This window comes from Acinonyx jubatus, chromosome B4, assembly GCF_027475565.1.
Source record: "Acinonyx jubatus isolate Ajub_Pintada_27869175 chromosome B4, VMU_Ajub_asm_v1.0, whole genome shotgun sequence".
Taxonomy (NCBI): Eukaryota; Metazoa; Chordata; class Mammalia; order Carnivora; family Felidae; genus Acinonyx; species Acinonyx jubatus.
This window is the reverse complement of record NC_069387.1, coordinates 113597792-113622334: the sequence shown is the minus strand read 5'-3', so window position 1 is coordinate 113622334 and position 24543 is coordinate 113597792. Positions and strand designations below refer to the sequence as shown.

General features: G+C 37.6%; 1 protein-coding gene across 10 annotated transcripts in view; it reads left to right on the top strand.

Moving 5' to 3' along the window:
* The window catches only part of CEP83 (centrosomal protein 83), a 215810-nt gene that overhangs the window by 92944 nt on the left and 98323 nt on the right, over positions 1 to 24543 (top strand). For 3 of the 10 annotated variants that reach the window (XM_015070467.3, XM_027071097.2, XM_053226610.1), the window contains exon 1: positions 1548 to 2014. The exons of 1 other annotated variant lie outside the window; for it this stretch is intronic. The gene's annotated coding sequence lies outside the window, so the exon portion shown is untranslated. Of the gene's footprint in view, positions 1 to 1546; positions 2015 to 20652; positions 20789 to 21598; positions 21807 to 24543 lie in introns of those variants that run through there. 6 more of the 10 variants (XM_053226611.1, XM_053226609.1, XM_053226612.1 and 3 more) reach the window with 3 other exon arrangements.

The following is a 24543-nucleotide window of genomic DNA, read 5'->3' as shown; positions in this document are numbered from 1 at the left end:
AGGCTCCAGGCTGAGCCATCAGCCCAGAGCCTGACGCAGGGCTCGAACTCACGAACCGTGAGATCATGACCTGAGCTGAAGTCGGACGCTCAACCGACTGAGCCACCCAGGCGCCCCTGGTTTCTGGTTCTTGTGTTATACTTAGCAAAGGTCTTTCTCAGCTCAAGATTAAAAAGAGTCACCTTAATTTTCTTGTAGTATTTTTATGGCTTCACTCTGTACATTTAAATTTTTGATTCATCTGGTATTTATTTGACAAAGTAGATAAAAAGCCTGTCTCCAGTGGTTCTTTATTTCTCAGATAATCTTTTTCCTCACTTAGCAGTGATTTGTAGCATATAGTTTACTGATTACCAGCAAGACTTCTGGAGTCCAGACTTCCTGGCTTCAACAGTAACGGCTCTGGGTAACGTTATAAAATCGAGATAATAATTGCAGCTATCTTAGGGTTCAACCGTAGAACTTGAAAGTGTTCTGGTACTTGACACCTAAATGCTCGGCAAATGTGAGCTACTATTATTAAATATTCATATATGCATAGCAGTTTGTTTCTGGATTCCATATCCTGTTCACTGATATTACCGATAGCCCACATTTTTCTGATCCATATGTTGACACTCCATGACCCAACTCAGTGTTCCATCTAATGGCTCCTCTTTCCTCATTTCAACAAAAAAGGTCCTTATCTCAGTTGTCTTTCTAATCATGACTAGAGCCCGAAAATGTTGCCCTTGAGGGTAAATATAGGCTGTGCTTCACAATGCACTGAGAACCGAAACCCCAAACCAAGGGAGAGTGCCTATTTCTTCTACCACGTATTCTTAAAGGCTGAAACCCTACCTCATTTTCAGCCATTGGCATATAACTGACGCTCTCAAAAACTAGTACCTTCTCTTCTAACTCTAGTTTACAACCTTAAGGCAAATGGTTCACAATGTTACCCCCGTGGGTCCTGACTTGACGGGACTAGGTGAGATCTGGAGGAGAACGCGAGGGGCGGGAAAGGATTCACCCCCCGCCCCCGGCCCTGGTCCTGACCTGGCCGTTGCCTCCTGGCAAGCTGAGCCGACTCCCCACTCCGGGGCTCACGCCCCAAGACTGACATTGCAGGCAGGCGACTCCAGGCCCCATTAAATCTACACAATCAGGGACGAAGGCAGGAGGACGTGGCAGCAGAACCTCATTGGAGCCCTCAAAGAGGCAAGAGTGTAAGAACCCGCAGAAGGAAGGAGTAGCGAGAAAAGGGGAAGACCCCCCACCCCCCCAGACATGGCGTAGCGAGGAGGCAAGGGAGATCGGCTTCGCGCTCAACCGCGCACTTCACTCTGGCTCAATGAAGCAAGTGCCCGGTCTCGGATTTTCGGTTCCCTTCGGCTCACGGGATCTCCGCGTCCCCGCCAGCGGCGTACCGTAGCGCCGCCTCGCCCCCGGCATTCCCGCCGTCCACCGAAGCCGCTCCCGCCTCGGTTCTGCTTGCCTCCTCCCTCTAACGGCCGCTAGCTGCGGCCGACGTCTGCGGCGTCGGTGACGTCGGCGTAGGGGCGGGACTTCCTGCTTCGCGCGCTCTTAGGTCTCGGGACCCACTCGGCTCCGCTGGGCTTGAGGGGCGGCGGGTGGTGGGCGGAGGGTGGTGTTTCCGCGGGTCGGCGGCTACTGAGCTGCCCAGCCGTCCGCAGAAAGCCCGTCCGCCGAGGTGGAGCGAAGCTTTTCTCCGCCGCCGCCCTCTCCGCCCTCGGAGCTCTCCCAGGATACCTCAGATTTCCCTGGAGTCCGGAGCTCTAGGGGCGCGCTCGGCCCTCCTTTTCCTCTTCAGCCTGCGCCGCGAGCGGCTGCCGGCCTGGCCAGCACCTCGCGTGTGGGACCTTATCCCTTAGCCTCAATGCCCGTGCGAGAAGAGTTGAGTGGGTGCCGGTGGTTGGAGCTGTGCAGGTGTCCCCCGGTGGCAAGTGTGGCCACGGCACCGGGCGCTATTAAGTTTTATGCGCGCACGTTGCAAGGACTGTGTGTGAGTCTGGTACGTAACCTCGTTTTATGGGGACGCTGTGTTGTCCGTAGTTTTGGAATACTCCCTTTTTCTTCACAACTTGCCCTTGAGTTTTTGTTGTTAACTGCTTTTCCTGTAAAGTAATTGGAGCGGGTGTTAGAAACGTCGGCTGTGAGACATGTTCTGTACCAATTAAGTGCACGTGAAACTCTTAATGGAGCTTTTGAAAAAAGTTCTTTTTCTAAAAAGTTCATTTAAGTAATCTTTACACCCAAGGCTGGTGTGGAACTCACGACTCGGAGATCGAGAGTAGCATGCTCCCCCGGTACCTGTTCTGTACCAGTTAAGTGCACGTGAAACTCTTTATGGAGCTTTTGAAAAAATTCTTTTTCTAAAAGTTCATTTAAGTGATCTTTACACCCAAGGGGGGGGGGTGTGGAACTTACGACCAGAGATCAAGAGTAGCATGCTTCCCCCCCCCCCCCCCCGCCCCCGCTGAACCAGCCAGCCAGGCGCCCCTTTATGGAGCTCTTTGATGCACCCCAGAGTGGTGCTTGTGTAGCCAGTTTACTAACTGGCTGCCCGTTGTGGTAGCCCCAGTTTAATTTGTCATGGAAAAACTATGTTACCATTTTCTGTGACCCTGCAGACCATTTTAATCGCGATATTTGGCACTATGTAAATGAGTGCCGGGCTTAAATGAACATTGTGATAAATCCTTACTGTGCAGCTTTTGCCCATAATACATGGGTACCTAGCTTTTAAAAATGCCCACTGCCACGTATGTTTAAAGCCTTAAGTTAGGTTATTATGAAGCTGTTTCAGTAAAAGCTCAAAGATGTCTAGAATGGCAAGAAACTTGTTCTTAATTTCTTATATATACTATAGTTGATCGTGTTTAGCCTGAGCACAGAGTACTTGCGTGGATCTAAAACTGAGTAGGTCGTTAAAGCAGTGCTTCTGTTACCAAGCAACATCTCTGTAAACAAGTCTAATATTCAACTAGAATATAATTAAATGTGTCTATCCTACAATTATCTGGATTCAGAATTGTGTAAATTCATGGGTTTAGCCTGTAGGTGGTTACAGTTAATATACACCTTCTGTACTGAGGTTTGATTTCAAACTCATTTTGTGTGGAATTACTAGAATGTTTTGAATTTCGGTGTCATGCAGGACTCTCCAGAGAGTTGCACATGGATTTGAGTTATCCTTTGGTTATTTAGGACAGTGCATGTCTGGTAGTTCCTTTATTCTGAACATTTTCTTTTCTGACCAGATGAAGTGTGCGGGTTATATTCAGGAATTTAAAACAAAAAAGGATAATAGCTTATTCGGAGATTGAAACACTATTCACAAGTGGTTTTTAAGCCTTGGTTAAGCCAGTAACCTCACTCTTTCAACACCTGTTGAACCTTTAATGGTAGAATTGGCATGACTGTATGGCAGCTAGTTTACAGAGCACTTTTTCATGATTCTTTTGAGTGCTGTAACCTTTTAAGTATGTAAGAAAGGACCGGAGAACATTTGAGGCGCTATGAGACTGAATGACTTCTTTGGAAACAAACTATTGGTAATGGAAGTTGGAACTTGGGAATGGGAAGTTTAATGTTTTCTGTACATGTCCTTTATTAGATTAAGTTCCCTTTTGTTCCTAGTTTGTTGAGTTTTTAATCACGAATGGGTATTGGATTTTGTTGGAATTTTTCCGCCCGGCATCCAATGAGATGATCATATAGATTTTGTCCTTTATTCTTTTAATATGGTATCTTAAATTAATTGATTTTCAGAGGTTAACTCAATCCTGTATTCCAGGGATTAGTTTCAGTTAGTCATGCTGTATAATTTTATATATGTTGCTAAGTTTGGCTTTCCTAAATCCTGTCAAGGAATTTTGTGTTTATATTCATGAAGGATATTAGTCTGTTGGTTTCTTGTGGTGCCTTTGTCCAACTTTGTTATCAGGGCAACACTGGCCTCATTGAAGGAGTTGCATGATGTTTTCCCCTCTACTTTTTCTGAAATAGTTTCCAAAGGACTGCTGTTACTTCTTTAACTATTTGATAGCATTCACCAATGAAGCTGTGTGGGCTTGGGCTTTTCTTTGTGGGAAGATTTTTAATTACTAATTCAATTTCCTCACTTGTTATATTAGTTCCATTTGGATTTTGTTTCTTTTTAAGTTTTGGTAACGTGTGTTTTTAGACATTAGTCTGTTTCATAGTGTTTAATTTGTTGATACAAAGTTCATATTTTTTAGTCTTTTAAGATACTGTAAGGTTGGTGATGATGTTCTGTCTTTCATTCTTTATTTTGGTAATTTGTATCTTTTCTCTGTTTTCTGATAAATCTAGCCTAAGTATGTCAGTTTTGTTGATTTTTTAAAAAAGTTTGTTTATTTTTGAGAGAGGAAGAGAAAATGCACATGAGCAAGCAGGGGAGAGATAGAAAAAGAGTAAGATAGAACCCAAGCAGGCTCTAAGCTGTCAGCATAGAGCCTGACATGGGGCTCAAACCCATGAACCGTGAGATCATGACCTGAGCCAAAATCAAGAGTCAGACACTTAACCGACTGAGCCACCCAGGTGCCGCAGTTTTTGTTGATCTTTTTAAAGAACCAGCTTTTGGGGCACCTGGGTGGCTCGGTTGTTTAAGCAACTGACTTTGGCTCAGGTCATGGTCTCGCAGTTTGTGGGTTCAAGCTCTGCTTTGGGCTCTGTGCTGACAGCTCAGATCCTGGTGCCTGCTTCAGATTCTGTCTGTCTGTCTCTCTCTCAAATAAATAAACATTACATTTTTTTTTTTTAAAGAACCAGCTTTTTATTTAATTATTTTTTTATTTTCTGCTTCATTGATTTCTACTCTAACATTTTCCTCCCTTTGTTCTGCTTGCTTTAGGCTTAGTGTACTTCCCCACCCCCTCCTGCCCCTGCCTTATTACCTAAGGTGGAAGCTTAGATTATTGATTTGTGACCTGTTTTCTTTTCTGATGGATGTTTAAAGCTATACATTTCCCTCTGAGCACTGCTTTAACTACATTCCATACATTTTGATATGCTGTTTTTGTTTTCATTCAATTCAAATATGTTTAAATTTTCCTTGTGATTTATTTGACCCATAGATTATTTAGAAATTTGTTGTTGAATTTACCAATATTTCAGAGTATTCCCAGATTTCTCTCTGTTGTGGATCTCTGATTCTCTTGTGGTCAAACAATGTACTTTTCATGATTTCAGTATTTTTAAATTCACTGAGACTTGTTTTGTGGCCCAGCATATGGCTTATTGGAATGTTTTATGTGTGTTTGAAAGGAATATGTATTCTGCAGTTTAGAGGTGGAGTGTTCTGTCAGTTATATCAAATTCATTGATAGTGTTTGTCAAGTCCTCAATATCCTTGCAGATTTTCTATCTTGTATCATTATACTGTACAACTATTTTTGTTGTATTGTCTATTTCTCTTTTTAATTTTCCTTTTTTGCTTCCATGTATTTTGGGGTTTTATTGTTAGATGTATATAATTATTATGTTTTTCTGATGCAGTGACTTTTGTCATTAAGAAATAGTCTTTGTCTTCAATAGTATTTCTTGTTTGAAATTATATTTTGTCATTTTAGTTCTATAGCTACTCTAGTTTTCTTAGTATATTATTTTTATATCCTTTAATTTTAACATTTTTATGTCTTTGAATCTAAGATATATCTCTTAAAAATTTTTTTTTCAACGTTTTTTATTTATTTTTGGGACAGAGAGAGACAGAGCATGAACGGGGGAGGGGCAGAGAGAGAGGGAGACACAGAATCGGAAACAGGCTCCAAGCTCCGAGCCATCAGCCCAGAGCCTGATGCGGGGCTCGAACTCACGGACCGCGATATCGTGACCTGGCTGAAGTCGGACGCTTAACCGACTGCGCCACCCAGGCGCCCCACTAAGATATATCTCTTAAAGACAGCATACATTTGGGTCTTGTTTTTTGTTTTTGTTTTTATTTAAATTCAGTCTTATATTCTCTGCCTTTTGAATGGAGGTATTTAGTCCATTCACATTTAATATAATTGTTGATTTTGTTGGATTTATGTCTGCTATTTTGTTATTTTTTGTTTGTCTTATGTTTCTTCTCTTTTCCTCCTTTACTGACTTTGTGTTAATTTTTAGTGAACTGTTTTAATTATTTTGTTCATTTCTTTCAATATGTTATTTTCATATTAGTTGCTCTAGGGGTAGTAATAATACATTTTAACTTATAGTCTCCTTCAGAATGATACTAAATTAATTCTGGTAAATTATGGAAACTTCGATATATCTCTTTTCTCTCTTTGTTCTATTATTGTCATACATACTACAGTTATGCACATTATAAACCCAGCCAAATACTACCTTAATTATTGCTTTATATAATCTTATTTTTTTAAGGGAAATGAAGAAAAGTAATGAGAACAATTATATGTCTAGAATCTTTTGTATTTACCTATATAATTATATTTTCTGCATGCTTTATTTTTTTTTCCTGTGGATTTGTTACTTTCTGGAGTAACTTCTTTTCAGCATGGAGGTCTTCCTTTAGTATTTCTCCTAAGGCATGTTGGACAGCAACAAATTCTCTTAAGACTTTATCTTGATTTCACTGATTTCAGTGTCGTTTTTGAAGGATGGTTTTGCTGAATACAGAATTCTTAGTTGAGAGCTTTTTTGTTTCTTTAAATTCCATGGTTTCTTTTCCTGGCCTCATCATTTCTGATGGGATGCCAGCTGTTAATCATACCATTGTTCCCGTGTACATGATGAGTCATTTTTTCTCTTGCTCCTTTTAGGGTTTTTTTTTTTTTTTTTTGTGCTCTGTCAGCATTTTGACTGTGGTGTGTCTTGGTGCTGATCTATTTGTGTTCTTGGATAGATAAATTAATGTTTTTCTTCAAATTTGGAAATTTGTAGCCATTATTTCTTAACTCCACCCCCCCACCACTGTTGCTCTTTCCTCTTCTGGAACTCTCATTATATATATGTTGTCATGCTTTACATTGTTGTGCAGAATCTGACATTCTGTTCATTTCTCTTTATTTTTTCTTTCTGTTCTTCAGAGTGGGTACTTCTTTATTGATCTTCAGGTTCATTTCTTCCGTCTTCTGTCATCTCAAGTCTGATGTTGAGCCCCTCCAATGAGTTTATTTCAATAATTCTACTTTTCAACACGAGAATTTCCATTTTCAAAAGCAATTTTTGTCTCTATTTTCAGCCATCTGAGTCATTGCCATCATACTTTCATTGAGTTTTTTAAAGATGCTTTCCTTTTAGTTCTCTGAACATATTTATTATAGCTCATTTGAGGTTTTTGTTCACCAAATCCAGTATTAGGAGACACCCAGAGACATCTTCTGTTTGATGTTTTTCTTCTTGAGAAAGGGTCACAGTTTTTTTTTTTTCTTGTATTCTAATTTTTTGTTGAATACTGGGCATTTTAGATAATGTTTTGAAGCAACTCTATATTTTGGCTTTTCTTTTGGAGGCTGATTTTTTTTTCTGTTTGTTTAGTAACTTGCCTGGTCTAAATTTGTAAAGTCTGTTTCCCCTGTATTAGGTTGTTATGACATCTGCTGGTTTTATTGATTTTTTTTTTTTAAACCTCACTTTCTGTGTCTGCATACATTAGTGTTCAGCCAAGGATTGGTCAAAAGTTGTGTTCAGTTTGAACTAATACAGCTATGCCTGATACTAATATGGCTAGTACTGCTGATGATTTATATGATTATGAGGGAGTACATTCAGACACAGGTCATTTTTAAGTTTGCCCTGGCTTTTACTTTGCACCAGCCTCTCTTGCCATGTGCATAAGGATAGATAGCTCTGCTGTCCAAGGATGTGTGAGTGGCATGGACCTCCTTCAGTCTCTAGTCCACAGTTTTATTTTAAGCTGCGTTCGTAAATAGTTTATCAAGCCCCTCCAAGGCTGTCTAAACTTCCAGAACTCCTGTAAAATCCTCAGCTAGTATGCCAGTTTGTTGCTTGCCGCATAGAGTCCTGCAGCCTCAGGCTCCAGGTGCCACTGGCCCTCACTGTTAACTTACCACAGAAGTCTCCACTTCAACTGACAGTGTAGCAGATCAACAGATTAAGCTCCAGTAGTGGTGGTGAACCTTCTGCCTCATAGCTTGTTAAACTCCTATAAGTGACAGAGGTGGGAGGAGATGGGAGTAGCCAAAAGTAAGAATGCTGTAAACTCATGTTCTTCTTATCCAGAGTTTAGTTGTTTTCATGAATAAACACTTTTCAGTTTGATGAATGCTTTTGATTGAATTCCAAATCACTAAAATGGTTATTTGGCTGTTTTGTGAAGAGGATTTATCAACCTGCTCATTTCCTCATATGGTTTTTGCTTCTGTGTGGAACTCTTAAGGTAAAACTTGATCCATACTTCTTTAATATCACTCATAATCCTTTGCACAATAGTAGGCATTTATTTGTCCTCTAAATGTACTTGTTGACTTAAATTCCGTGATTTTCCTTTAGCGCCAAATGATAAAGCATTTGGGGTTTTGGAACCCCAAGACCTATGCAGTTTCTTGCTTTTCCTGTCCTTTTGATAAGTGGAAAAACTGCTTACTATTCATTCAACAAGTGTTCATTGATTACCTGCCATGTTCCAGCTATTATGCAAGGTTTTGGGGGTATTGAGATGACTCAGACATAATCTCTGATCTCAGGGAGGTTTTTGTCTAGTGCAGGCGATTGGAATACAAATAGCTGATTATAATATAGTGAAGTGAATAAATTGATATGGATAAATACATGGCATTATGGAGGACCCACAATGACAGTTAACTCAGAATGGATTAGAGGAAAAGAAAAAAGGAAGCATCTAGGAAAGCCTTTCAGAAGGAAGTAGTGACTGAGTTGAATATAAAAATGAATGAAAGGTGAGATTAGGAGATTGCATTCCACAGAGGGATCCATGTGAGGTGAGCAAATGTATGGTGTGTTCAATGAACTATAAGCAATTTAGTTTTGTTAGGGTATAAGCACAAATCAGGGAGTTGTGAGCATGGAAGGGTAAAGAGGGTCCAGATTGTGAAAGGTTGTATATACTATATTAATAAGCTTGAATTAACCGTTATTGACCAATTTTGCAAAACTGTTGAGTGGGAAGCACTTCAGGATTCTGCCAAGATTTGATTTGAATGTTTTTTTAACTACATCTTCAACTATTTTAAAAGGTACAGTAAAAGATAAATATACCCAAATGTGCCGTAAACTGGATTTAAAAATATTAGAGACCTCCAGCATATTAACTGATACGGAAATAAAGATCTGATATGTCTTCAGTATAAAATTTTCTGAATTAAAATTTTTATATTTAATATACATAAGTAAAAGACCTAGTATGTTCTAAATATTGGAGTTCTATAAGATTTAGTTTGAAGATATTTACTAGAACTGTTTGAATACTGCTGTTTTAGATTTGGTAGTTCTGTAGAGTATGGATTTGGGGCTGACAACAAGCAGTTGTCTCTGAATACATTTTTGAGTGTTGCATAAACTTACGTGGAAAGGCATGGAATTTCAGTAATTCTGGGTTATTTCTTGAAGTGGAGGCTTTAACTTCAAGCCTCATTTTCTTTTATATTTGGTCACTTTTTCTGATGTGCAAAGGGGAGACTTTTTTCCTCCTCCTTTGGTCATCAAGTAGACTTTGAGGTGTCCTTTTTTTCAGTTGACATTTTCCATCTGGTTATAAATATATTTTATGTTGTAAAATAAGAAATGTGCAGGAAATGCACAGACATAATAAAATCACACCTATCACCCATAGGTCTTACTTAATATTTTACTGTTTATCTTCTCTGTTTTTATGCATATATAGTTATGTAAATAGGCTTTTTACAAAATAAGGATTATATACCAGAGTATTTTGTGGTCTGTGTTTTCTGCTTATGTAACAAACATCTCCTGATGTTAAGTATTCTTTCATAACTTTTTCTCTTTTTTTTTTTAAAGAAAAATTTAACTGACATTTTGGCCTAGAATTTACTTTTAGGAAAGTTTTTTTCCTTATGGTTCACAATGTTTATTTTTAAAAACAGCTTTTTTTTAATATAATGATAAGTAACAAATTGTACATTTTTAAAATTAAAGTTTTGATATATATATGTATATATATATATGTATATGTATATATACCTGTGAAACTATCATCACAGTCAAGAATTAAATAGATCTATTATCACCAGAAATTTTCTTATGATCCTTCCCTTTTGCTCCTACCCCCTCCAACTGCTCACTCTTTCCTATTTCCAGGCAACCACTGTTATGCTTTCTGGCATTATGATTCGTTTGCGTTTCCTGGAATTATATAAATGAAATAATATAAAATGCACTCTTTTTTGTCTAGATTTTTTTTCACTCAGCATAATTATTTTGAGATTCATTCATGGTAAATAACTCATATTTATTGAATATTCAATTGTATGGATATATCACAATTTGTTTATCCATTTACCTCTTAATGGACCTGTGTTTGAGTCTCACAAAAAAAGCTGCTATAAACATTTGTGTAGAAGTCTTTGTATAGACATGCTCTCATTTCTCCTGGGTGAATACTTAAAAATAAAATGGCTAGATTATATGGTAATGTTTGTCAGTTTCTTAAAAATTAAATGATTTCCTCAAATGATTTTCCTATTTTATATTTCCACCAGTTTATGAAACTTTCAGTTCTTCTACATTCTAGACAGTACTTTGTCATATTAGCCTTTTAAGTTTTAACCATTTTAATAGGTGTATAGTAGTATTACATTGTGGTCTTTTAAAAAAACATTTTTTTAACGTCCATTTATTTATTTACTTATTTGAGAGAGAAAGAGATAGAGCTCCAGCAGGGGAGGGGCAGTGCAGAGCTTCTCTGCTAGTGGGGAGCCTGATGTTGGGCTTAAACTCACAAACTGTGAGATCCTGGCCTGAGCTGAAATCAAGAGTCTGATGCTTAACTGACTGAGCCACCCAGATGCCCCTATGTTGTGTTCTTAATTTGCATGCCATTAATAACTAATGATATTTAACATCTTTTCAAGTGTTTATTTAACCATTTGTGTGTCTTCTTGGCATGGTGTCTGCTCAAATCTTTCAGCCAGTTTTATGTTGTTAAATTGAGTTTTTTTTTATGATTTAGTTTTCAGAATTCTTTACGTATTTTGGATGCAAGTCCTTTATCAATATGATAGATATATGTTTATATGTATTATATGTATATAATATGTTTTGATACATATATGTATAAATTATTCCTCCAGTCTTGTTTTCATTTCCATTATGGTGTCTTTTAATTTTTTTTTTAATGTTAATTTATTTTTGAGAGAGAGAGAGAGACAGCATGAGCGGGGGAGGGACAGAGAGAGAGGGAGACACAGAATCCAAGGCAGGTTCTAGGCTCTGAGCTGTCAGCATGGAGCCTGATGCAGGGCTCGAACCAACGAGCTGGGAGACATGACCTAAGCCAAGGTCGAGTGCTTAACCATCTGAGCCACTCAGGAGCCCCCATTATGGTGTCTTTTAAATACAGAAGTTCTTTTGGTTTAAAATTAACTTGTTAATTTTAATAATAATTAACCAATTTAAAGAAATCTTTTACCTAACCCATTACTAAACTTTTCTCCAACATTTTCTTTTAAGAGTTTTATAGTTTTGTGTTTATATATACATTATGAGTCAACTTTTGTGTATGGTGTGAGGTACAACTTAAAATTCATTTTTTGCATATGTCCCGGGACCATTTATTGGAAAGACTATCCTATCCATTGAACTGACTTTACATTTTTGTCAGTCAATTGGCCATATTTGTTTGAATCTGTTTCTGAACTTTACTCTCTTTTTAATGGATTTATGTGTCTGTGTTGACACTAATGCCACACAATTTTGATTTTTGTTGGATTTAGTAAGTTATGAAGTTAGGTAGTGCAGGTTCTCCAACATTTTTTTTCCCAAAGTTGTTTTGGCTATTCCATGTCTTTTTGTTTTCATATAAATTTTAGAATTAGCTTGTTAATATCTATAAAGTCTGCTGGGCTTTTAAATGGCATTGCATTGAATTTGGGAGAAATTAACATCTTAGCAATATCTTAACAATGGGATTATTATCTGATCCATGAATATGGTATAACTTTCTATTAAACACACTTTTTAGAAAATAGCCTGTTTTCCATAATAAACAGCACTGTGATGTAAACACCATGAAGGCAGGGACCTAATTTTATCTTCCACTTCTACTTGGCCCTTGGTATGTACTCAGTAAGTGTTTACTGAATGATAAATGAAAGCAGTCCTTGAACACAAATGTTGGTACACATCTCTGATTAGTTTCTTAGAATTAATTCCTACATGTGGAATTGCTAGGTCAAAGGTTATGTTCATTTTTAAGGCTTTTGGTTACCAGACTGTCCCCAGAATTTATTTTTCAGGCAGAAATATCTTGATGGATAACTGTTTAAGGCATGCATAATTGATTAGCAAACAGTGTTCTTGGTGACATCCTTTTTCATCTTTGAAATTACATTGTAAGCCTATGGGAAAGTAGGATTCATATCACAGAAAATTTGTGGTTCACTTTTGTCATTCAGTTTATTGCAATTGGGAGTTATGAAAAGGACCCAAAAGGTAGAGGATTATTGTTTTTTTTCTTTTTTATTACTTAAAAATTTTTTTAATATAATTTATTGTCATGTTGGTTTATAAACAACACCCAGTGCTCATCCCAACAAGTGCCCTCCACAATGCCCATCACCCATATTCCCCTCTCCCCCACCCTCCCATCCACCCTCGGTTTGTTCTCTGTATTTAAGAGTCTCTTGTGGTTTGCCTCCCTCCCTCTCTGTTTGTACCTATTTTTTTCCCCTTCCCTTCCCCCCACGGTCTTCTGTTAAGTTTCTCAAGATCCACATATGAGTGAAAACATATGATATCTGTACTTCTCTGACTGACTTGTTTCACTCAGCATAATACCTCCCAGTTCCATCCACGTTGCTGCAAATGGCATGATTTCATTCTTTCTCATTGCCAAGTAGTATTCCATTGTATATATAAACCACATCTTTATCCATTCATCAGTTGATGAACATTTTGGGCTCTTTCCATAATTTGGCTATTGTTGAAAGCACTGCTATAAACTTTAGGGTACATGTGCCCCGATGCATCAGCACTCCTGTATCCCTTGGGTAAATTTCTAGTAGTGCTATTGCCGGGTCATAGGGTAGTTCTATTTTTAATTTTTTGAGGAACCTTCACACTTTTCCAGAGTGGCTGTACCAGTTTGCATTCTCACTAACAGTGCGAGAGGGTTTCCATTTCTCCATATCCTTGCCAGCATCTGTGGTTTCCATGATTTGTTCGTTTTAGCCAGTCTGACTGGCGTGAGGTGGTATCTCAGTGTGGCTTTGATTTGTATTTCTCTGATGATGAGTAGACGATTATTGTTTTTTCTTTGAGAAACTTAATTTCTTTAGAAAGGCAGTTTACATAATTATAAAGCATTAGAGGGGAAAAGTGCAGATGTGATAGAATACAGAATAAATATTCTGGGGTAAGCACAAGGAAGGCAGAAACCAGTGAAGCAGAAAGAGGTTTATGTTTACTATTATTATTATTTTTTAAATGTTTGTTTATTTTTGAGAGAGAAAGGGTGAGCGGGGAGGGGCAGAGAGAGAGAGGCAGACACAGAATTTGAAGCAGGCTCCAGGCTCTGAGCTGTCAGCACAGAGCCTGATGCGGGGCTTGAACTCACAAACCATGAGATCATGACCTGAGCCAAAGTTGGATGCTTAACTGACTGAGCCACCCAGGCACCCCTGTTTATGTTTACTTTCAGAGTAACTATAAACTCAAAGTATGTTTAGACTGTAAGGTTTTAGGTTTAACTCTGACCTTGATTTGTGGATTAATTGAAGAGATTTAAGGAGGCATTTTAATTTGGCATAACTATATGAACACAGTTGTGAAGGCAAGAATAAATAATGTGTCTGAGGGACTGTAAAGCAAACTTAATTGGCTCTAGCAAAGGAGTGTTGTGAGGCAGCAAAATGAAATGTTTGCGTTTATATAGACAGTTGGCTAATGTAGGACTGTGAGTTTGGCTGAGAAGCTTAGATTTGATCCATCCAGTAAATAGGAAGGATTATAATAGTAGTTACAGTGATGAACACAGTATATGAGAAAGATTGTTCTGGTGGATATTTGTAGGCGATGTAAGGGTGAGGAAAGACCAAAATCTGGCACATGTTTAGGAGATTTCTCTTAAAATAAACCAAGGGTAAAATATTTGAGGTTTTGCCCTCAAGGGTGATGGTTCTAGAAGAAGAATGATTCAAATCAAGAGACAGATGAAGAAGAATCAGCAAGATTAATAATTTATTACTAATGGAAGTTGAGGAATGAGTTGTGTACTAAGAAATTCAGAGATGATAGTGGTAACTTTTTTTTTTTTTTAAAGGAGGCAGATGGAAATTTGAAGTTAATGAGTTTAATTCTTATGTTCAGCTTCCATTGTGGATGGGACATGTGAGTAGAGTGGGAGTTATGAGCTGTGTTCGGAATGTGGGTGTAAATTTGAATGTCATTCAAATAGGTGTAAAAAATGAAGTGTGAGAGAAGCAACTTGACTTAATTTAGAGAGAGGCAGCAGTGGATCAGAGATTTCTCATGGTGACTGGGAGAACAGGAACAAAGAAGAGACAGAAGTCAAAGAGCTAGGAGATGATCATGGTACTGTAGATGCTAAGGGAGAAGAATATTTCAGAGATTTATAAAGGTGGTTGTGTGCAAACTGCGTTATTAACCTTTCTGTATGTTTACGGTGTTTGGCATGGTTTAGTAAATAAGCTCTTGATGAAAGATGATTGTAAATTCTGTTAATTATTGGATTAATCAAGATTGAAATTTTTAATGTAATATTGAAAAGAAAGGAGTAATGACAAAATTATTTTCATACTTCATAAACCATGTGTCAATATTCTCATGTAAAGGGGCTGCCATTCTTACAAATTTTGCCCCAGATTTCAAAAGCAGTTTATTTTTGCATCATATAAGAAACACTAATAATTTTAGTTTAATTGAAGGGAATAGTATAATACCTTATAGTTTATAGTTGCTTTAGCCTGTATATCATGATGTTTTTTAAAGCTTGATTTTTTTGTCCTCCATTTTCTTTTCTTTTTAAGGATTTTATTTTTTTAATTTTAATTTTTTTATGAATATAATTTATTGTCAAATTGGCTTACATACAGTGCCCAGTGTTCATCCCAACAAGTGCCCTCCTCAGTGCCCATCACCCATTTTTCCCTCTCCCCCACCCCATCCACCCTCCGTTTGTTCTCTGTATTTAAGAGTCTCATGTGGTTTGCCTCTCTCCCTCTCTAGGATTTTATTTTATTTTTTAAGTAATCTCTATAACCCATGTGGGCTTGAACTCACAACCCTGAAATCAAGAGTCACATTCTCCACTGACTGAGCCAGCCAGGCGCCCCTTTTTTCTTTCTTAAAAATTCAGTTTATTTAAACAACAAAACCAGGTCACCCATTTTTCTCACTCTTCATCTCCTGCCTCTGGCAACCACCAGTCTAATAGTTTGGAGTGTTTGTGCATGTTGGGGGGAGGAGGAGACTTACTTCACTTATTCACTTGTTTATCTCTGACTTATTTCACTTAGCATAATGCCCTCGAGGTCTCTCCTTGTTATCACAAATGGCAAGATTTCATTCTTTTTTTTAATGGCTGAATAATATTCCATTGTGTATGTGTGTCTGTTGCTCAATTTTCTTATCTATTCATCCATTGATGGACATGTAGATTGTTCCTGTATCTTGGTTATTGTAAATAATGCTGCAGCAAATGTGGGGATGCATATATCTTTTCAAGTTAGTGTTTTCATTTTCTTCAGATAAATACCCAGAATGGAATTGGTGGATCATACAGTAGTTCCATTTTTAATATTTGAAGAGCCTCTATTACCTTATTTCTCCAAATGGATCATTGTATCTGTTTATTCTACCTCAGCATATGATCTTGGTCTTTTCCTATATTCTAAAACAGTTTTATTATATTTCTGGTGTAAAAATGTTTTCCAAGGTAAGTTATATAATTTAAAAAGCCTTACCACAAGGTGTCATTGTAACATATAAAAAGAATTTCCATATAAGCATGTGCAATACCGATTTTTTACATTTCCTCACATTTTTAAGTCTTTTTTTGTTCCATATTTTGCAGTTATCTTTTAGGGTATGTTGTGAATCTCTTATATTAAAGGGAAAAATAGAGTAGTCGTGTTCTTGAGTTCTCATGTTTTTGCAAAAGCATATGCTTTCCACCCACGAATTTCTTAAGAGTATGTTGCTATAGAGATGATTGTTTGAGGGAAAGAATGAGGAGTTACAGGAGGTGGACATTTAAAGAACAAAATACTTATTTTATGTCTTTGTTCCTGACAGAGCAAGCGTTAGTGTTTACCCCTCTGCTGATGAAATCTCTATGGAAGAAAGGTAGATATTTTGAGTGTTGTACTATGATGGTATTTGCATTTACTAAGATGCTTTTGCAAAGGTTCCTGTGCTTGATTCATTTTTTACATGGAGGATGAGTACTTGTAATCTTTGAAACAACCTTTCTTCTACTTTCACTGGATTCCATTTTTTTTTCTTCCCTGATTTTCTGGTTGGCCTTTTAATTAATAACATTAAAATAGCTTTTATTTTTATTTTTTTTTTTTGAGGGAGAGGAGTATCAATATCTAACTACTAATTTCTGTTACTTCTAACTCCAAGTTTATTTTCAAGATCATTCGCTGTTGACTACTTGCTACCACTGTTTTAGTTCAGATCTTTATCATTACTTTCCCAGCCTTTTGATCTTATTTTCTCTAGGATTCCCACTATCTCCCTGCCCACCTAGTTTATTTTACACACCTTGGATAACCTAGTTATTTTTCTAAAGTACAAATCTGAAACTATCCTGGACTGTCCCTCATCTGCCTACAAGCTTAAAACTTTTCATTGGCTCTTCTAGATCCCAGGATAAACTCCAGTCTCCTGCACATTTCCTTCAAGGCCCTGGCCCACCTCTCTAGGCTCATCTGCTCCCCACCTCACTATCCCCTACCCACAAAGTTGTTTTCCATCTCCATGCCTTCATACTTGATGTTTCTTCTCTGCGTGTTTGGTTTTATCTCAGGATCACCCCCTTTGTGAAATCTTCCTGGACAGCCTCTCTAGTGGAAGTAGGCCTGTCTTCCCTTTGTACACATACTGCCTATAAATATATTACATTGCTTTATACTTTTAAAACTTTCTGAATTCATGTATTACTTGGAATTGGTAATATATGCACATGGCAAAAAAATTTAAGTACAAAAAGGATTTGGTAAATAATAAATTTTCTCTTATCCTTGTTCAGTCAGCAAGTGTTGGTTAACATGTAGGTTTCAAGGACTAACTCGAACTCCTTGAGGGCAAGGATTTTAATTTATTTATTACTGTATCCCTGTACCCAACAGTGTTAGCACATAATAGACACTTAGAAAGTGTCTGTAATACTTTTAATACAGGCAGGCTCTTCCTTGCTAAGAAGTTGGCTTGACCTGATGGTCTGCATATTTCTGTATCCCCCTCAGAGTTCTCTTTGTGTAAGTGGACCACTCAGTAAATGTGGTGTGGTAGCCACTCAATAAATGCTGGTTGTATTAATTGCCCCCACCCCCTGTTTTTGGTAAGATAGGGATTTATTTATTTATTTATTTATTATATAATTTATTGTCAAATTAGCTAACATGCAGTGTATATAGTGTGCTCTTGGCCTTGGGAGTAGATTCCTGTAATGCATCACTTACATACAACACCAGGTGCTCATCCCGACAGGTGCCCTCCTCAATGCCCATCACCCATTTTCCCTACTCCCCCCACCTGTCCACCCCATTTAACCCTGTTTGTTCTCTGTATTTAAGAGTCTCTCATGGTTTACGTCCCTCTCTGTAGCTACTTTTTTTCCTTCCCTTCCTCCATGGTCTTCCGTTAAGTTTCTCAAATTCCACATATGAATGAAAACATATGATACCTGTCTTTCTCTGACTGATTTATTTCACTTAGCAAAATACCCTCCAGTTCCATCCACGTTGTTGCAAATGGCAAGATTTCATTCTTTTTCAATGCCGAGTTTATAGCAGCGCCATCAACAATAGCCAAATTATGGAAAGAGCCTAAATGCCCATCAACTGATGAATGAATAAAGATATGGTTTTAAAATTAACCTGTCTTGAGGATGACTTTTATTTATTTACCTTTTCTGGCTCTGAGAAATTTTATACTTTCTTTTTGGTAGATCCTCAAAGATGAAAAAGAGAATGTTTATGTTAACCTGAGCAAAAATGTTGAACTCTTAATCAACTTTTTTCCTTTATTTAACTTTTCAGACTAAGGCATAAATCTCATGGAAATAATTCAGATTTACTTAAAAAATAATTTCCAGGATATATTGTCAGATCAGTAGATAGCCTTCATTTTGTGTTACAAGCTACGTGGTAGCTTTATCTATTTCAGTATATGGGGCTATGAGCAAAGAAGCCTCTACAGCTCACACAAAGGTATTAAGTGCTCATAAATCTTTTGGCAAGTCCCGTGTTATATGCTAGAGAGCCTACACTAAGAAACATTAAAATGAATTTGAAGTATGGTTTAGGCAACAGTCATCTTTGGTTTTCAGATCACAACTTTTCAGAGACTTTTGTAACTTATTTCTAAGTATTTGAGGTTGACTGGTTACTAAATCCTATTTTGTAGAATTCTTTTGTGTGAATTAAGCTAGCTGTGTGGAAGCAGACAGTGCAGTTATAAGAATAGAATAACATTTTAATTCAGAGTGCTTGGTGGTTGATTGCTAACCACTCTAATACATATCTTCTTCCCTTCCTCTTTCCTTGCCCTCCTGTTTCATTCTAAATCACAATTAAGGGGCCTGGCACCTTACCAGGGTTTTGAAGGGTCTCTTCCCAGCTGCACTTTAGGTTTTGGCAGGGTGTCAAGTTGTGACATTTTTTTGTATACAAGACACCCTGGGATGGCCATCCGTAGTCTATTTGGGTGACTAGTGTGGTAGTCTCTCTGGGTTTTAAAGACCTTAATTTCTAATGTTTTGTTATAAGAGAAGTAATGCCTCATGTAGTTCTCCTTAGACTTTTAATGTTTTTAAAAAACAGCATTCACTCTAGGGGCATGTAGTATTTAAAGCATTGTTTTGAAATGTTCAAAGGCATAGCATGTGCTTTTTAAGGGAATGTGTTTGGAAGATTTCCATGAGCATTAGCAGCTGTGCTTTTGGAATATTTGGAATTTCCATCCTTTTGAGCAGACATTGTACCACTGCTTAATAAATACAGCTCCTGTGCAAAAGAATGTCATAGGTATGTCTGTAGAGCTGGGACTAGTCAAAAGAAGTGGTAGGAAGGTATGGTTCTATGATAGTCATAGTTGTAAGGAGAGGAAGATGAGGTATTTTGAGAAGAGTTGTGCTGAGTTTTTAAAAAACTGCCTTTCACAGAGACTCGTTCATCTAATAAGTGCTCCCTGATTAATAGACTGATCAAAAGTAATCTGTTAAACCTTTCTTTTTTAAAAGTTTGCTTTGGGGGTGCCTGGGTGGCTCAGTTGGTTAACTGTCCCAACTTGGGCTCAGGTCATGATTTCACAGTTGGTGAGTTTGAGCCTCACGTTGGGCTCTGTGCTGCAGCTCAGAGCCTGGAGCCTGCTTTGGATTCTGTGTCTCCCCCTCTCTCCACCTCTCCCCCACTTGTGTTCTGTCTCTCTGTCTCTCAAAAATAAACATTTTAAAAAAAGTTTGGTTTGAACCATGTGCTTAAAAAATTTGCATTGTGGGGGCACTTGTGTGGCTCAATTGTTTAAGCAGCCGACTTCGACTCAGGTCATGATCTCACAGTTCGTGAGTGTAAGTCTGCCGTTGGGCTCTGTGCTGACAGATTGAGATTCTGTGTCTCCCTCTCTCTCCGCCCCTCCCCTGCTCATGCTCTGTCTCTGAAAACTGAATAAACGTTAAAATTTTTTAAAATGCTTAAAAAATTTGTGTTGTGATTTTATTTGGCAAACTTTGTATAATAAGAATTGTTTCTTAATTATAACATTATTCATTTATATATAACATTGATATATTCTGTAAGTAATTGAAATGTGTATTGAAATCAGAAAAACTTGATTATGGTATGAATTTAAAATTGTGATAGAAATTTTGTGTTTGGGTAAAATTTGTTATGAATAATAGACTGAAGAGAAAGCCAGTATATTAATTAACCTGTAGCTGTTGTAACAAATTACCACATAGTGGGTGGCTTAAAACAACAAAAATTTATTCATTCACAGCTTGGAGACCAGAAGACTGAAATCCAGGACAGCACTGTCTCCAGAGGCTCTAGGGAAGAATCCTTTCCTTCTAGCTTCTTGTGGCTCCAGGCATGCCTTGGCTGGGGTGACATCTCTTCCCTTTTGGTCACACTCCCTCCTTCTTTGTAGTCTCAAAGCGTCCTCTGCCTCACTCTTACAAGGATACATGTGATTGCATTTAGGGCCCACCCATATAATCCAGGATAAACTCCCCCTTTAAAAATCCTTAATTTAATCCCATCTTTCACTATACAGGTAATATTCGTAGGTTACAGAGATTAAGAAGTGACTTATCTTCCTTTGGGGCAGCATTAAGCCCAATACAGTCTGGAAGCCTCAGTTACTGAAAATGGATGTGAAAGTGAATCAAGAGCAAGGCAGCATTAGAATGGTGAATATAATCATTTGATATTTTTGAGGTAATGATGTGCCTGTGTGTGGGTTATTGTAAAGATGAGTAAGACCTGTTTCTTGCCTGGAAGCAGTTACACTGCGTGTGTTATATATACATACATGTACATTTACAAGATAGAATAGTTACCTAATTATATTTGAGAAAGTCAGGAAGTACTTAATGGAGGAAGTAATACATTTCTGAACAGGGTTTTGAAGGCTGATGAGAAATTCACTAGACCAGAGTACAGAGGGATAGAAGAGGCCTTCTGGATAAGGAAATTAGTATTTGCAAAGACATGGAGGTAGAAAACAGCAGCGTATGTTTAGGGAGCTACCAGTAGTCAGTACATGAGATAAATTGTAGATTTGTATTTGTTTCTAATACACAAATCACTGTCTCGTTTTACCAGTTGCAAAGTAAACGTTTTTTGTTGTGAACATTTTTAAAGCACAGATCTTATCCTGGATGAAGAAGATCTTTGGCCATTAAATACAGGGGGTGGGTGGGAGAGAAGAGCTTTAGGGAAATGCAAATTAAAACCACAATGAGCTATCACTTTACAACTCCTAGAATTGCTAAAATTAAAAAGACTGTGTGAAAGTAATTAAATGAGGAGGCTGTTAGACTGAGGTGGCTCTAATGCCCTTAGCTAACATAAGCCAGAATCCACGCACTTGAATGTGAGGAAATGAAACTTATGAACAACCAGTCACGGCCAGCCAGCTAGGCTATCCTGAATAAGGCAATCTTTAGGCCATATCCATCACATGATTTCCTTCCTTCGCTTCCATATCTTCTGTATAGAAACCACTCCACTTGCTCTTGGTGGTGGTGTGCTCCCGACCACTTTCACTTTGGCACTGCCAGGATTGGAATTGGCGTGTATACTCAAACTCTGGAAAATTTTGTTCACCTTAAGGATGTCCACTCTCACCACTTTTATTCAACGTCGTACTGGAAGTTCTAGTCACAGCAGTGGGACAACAGAAAAAGACAAAAGGCATCCAAATCGGTAAGAAAGTAGTAAAACTTTCCTATTTGCAGATGACATGATATTCTATAGAGAATAGCTGAAAGACTCCATCAAAAAACTGCCAGAACTGATAAATGAATTCAGTAAAGTCACAGGATACGAAATCAATGTACAGAAATCTGTTGCATTTCTATACGTCAGTAATGGAACCTCAGAAAGAGAAATTAAGGAATCTATCCCATTTATAATTGCACCCAAAACCATGAGATAACTAGGAATAAACCTAACCAAAGAGGTGAAAACTTACACTATGAAAACTATAAGACACTGATGAAAGAAATTGAAGATGACACAAAGAAATGGAAAGACAATCCATGCTCATGGATTGGAAGAACAACTACTGTCAAAATGTCTATACTACTCAAAGCAATCTACACATTTAATCCAATCCCTACGAAAATATCAACAGCACTTTTCACAGAGCCAGAACAAACAATCCTAAAATTTGTATGGAACCAGGAAAGAGCCTGAATAGCCAAAGCAACCTCTTAAAACAAACAAACAAACAAACAAAAAACTGAAGGCATGACAGTTCTGGGCTTCAAGTTATGTTACAAGGTTTTAGTGATTAAAACAGTTTGGTACTGGCATAAAAATAGATATGTAGATCAATGGAACAGAATAGAAAACCCAGAAATGAACCCACAATTATGTGATCAATTAATCTTTGGCAAAGGAGGAAAGAACATGCAATGGAAAAAAGATGGTCTCTTCAACAAGTGGTGCTGGAAAAATGGAGAGCTATATGCAAAGGAATGAAACTGGACCACTTTTTTAATTTTTTAATGTTTTGTTTATTTTTGAGACAGAGCATGAGCAGGGGAAGGGCAGAGAGAGGGAGACACAGAATCCGAAGCAGGCTCCAGGCTGAGCAGTCAACACAGAGCCTGACGCGGGGCTGGAACTCACAAACCGCGAGATCATGACCTGAGCTGAAGTCGGACGCTCAACCGACTGAGCCACCCAGGTGCCCCAAAACTGGACCACTTTCTTATGCCATACACAAAAATAAATTCAAAATAGATTAAACACCTAAGTGCACTGTTTGTGATGAGCACCAGTGGTGTATGGAAGTATTGAATCACTGTATTGTACACCTGAAACTAATATTACAATGTATGTTAACTAAATGGAATTTAAATAAAAACTTCAAAAAAATTTAAAAAGATTTTGTCTCTTTAAAAAATTTCAGGAGTGCCTGGGTGGCTCAGTTAAGCTTCCGACTTCACCTCAGGTCATGATCTCGTGATTCGTGAGTTAGAGTCCTGCATCAGACTCTGTGCTGACAGCCTGGAGCCTGCTTTGGATTCTGTATCTCCTCTCTTTTGCCCCTCCCCTGCTTATTATCTGTTTTTCTCTCCCTCAAAATAAACATTTAAAAAAAAATTTCACCAGTTTCTTTTTACTTTTTAAAAATTCCAATGTAGGAAACCTAGAGTGTTATATTAGTTTCAGGTATAAAATGTAGTGAGTCATTAATTTTATGTATTATTCAGTGTTGATCACGAGAAGTGTACTCTTAATGCCTTTCACCTATTTTACCCATTCCCCCCTCATCCTCCCCTCTGCTAACCATCTGCTTGTTCTCTGTATTTAAGAGTCTGTTTTTTGGTTTGCCTTTTGTTTTGTTTTTCTTTGTTCACTTGCTTTGTTTCTTAAATTCCACATATGAGAGAAATTATATGGTATTTGTCTTTCACTGACTTATTTTACTTAGCTTATACCCTCTAAATCCATCCATGTTGTTGCAAATGGCAAGATTTCATTCTTTCTTATGGCTGAATAATATTCCATTATATATGTACATATATATACATATGTATGTACATACATACACACCACATCTTATCTGTTCATCTGTCGATGGGCACTGGGCTGCCTCCATAATTTAGCTATTGTAAATAATGCTTCAATAAGCATAGGGGTGCATATATCCTTTTAGTGTTTTCATATTCTTTGGGTAAATACCCAGAAGTGCAATTATAGATCATATGGTAGTTCTAGTTTTAAAGTTTTGACTAACCTCCATACTGTTTTCCATAGTGGCTGCACCAGTTTGCATTCCCGTCAACAGTACATGAGGATTCCTTTTTTACCACATCCTCACCGACACTTGTTGTGTCTTATGTTTTTTATTTTAGTCATTCTTTTTTTATTAACAAAATTTTTTTTAATGTTTATTTTTGAGAGACAGGGAGTCACAGAATCCGAAGCAGGCTTCAGGCCCTGAGCTGTCAGCACAGAGCCCGACACGGGTCTTGAACTCATGAACTGTGAGATCATGACCTGAGCCGAAGTTGGATGCTTAACTGAGTCACCCAGGTGCCCCAACAAAATATATTTAAACAATAGAATACTCTGGGATTCTTCCTTTGTGAGCTCATGGAATTGTATACTTATGCATTTTATTATGTGTAAATTTTACTTTAAAAAGGCTAAACAAAAGAGAATTGGTTGATGAAATTGTCTGTTTTGTGAATGTTATTGTGTATCCATGTGATGTCTGAAAATGTGGTAGCTTCACAACCATGAAGAGAATTAAGCCAACAGGTTATGTTGGCAGAAGTATGGTGTCAACTTTAAACATAAAATAGCCAGTTTTACTAGCAAAATGAGTTTATTCAGGATAGCGGAGGAAATGCACTTTGGGACATACAAACTATGGCAAACTGTAAGCAAGTCCAGAGAACAAAGGAAAGGAGCATTCTTTTATATA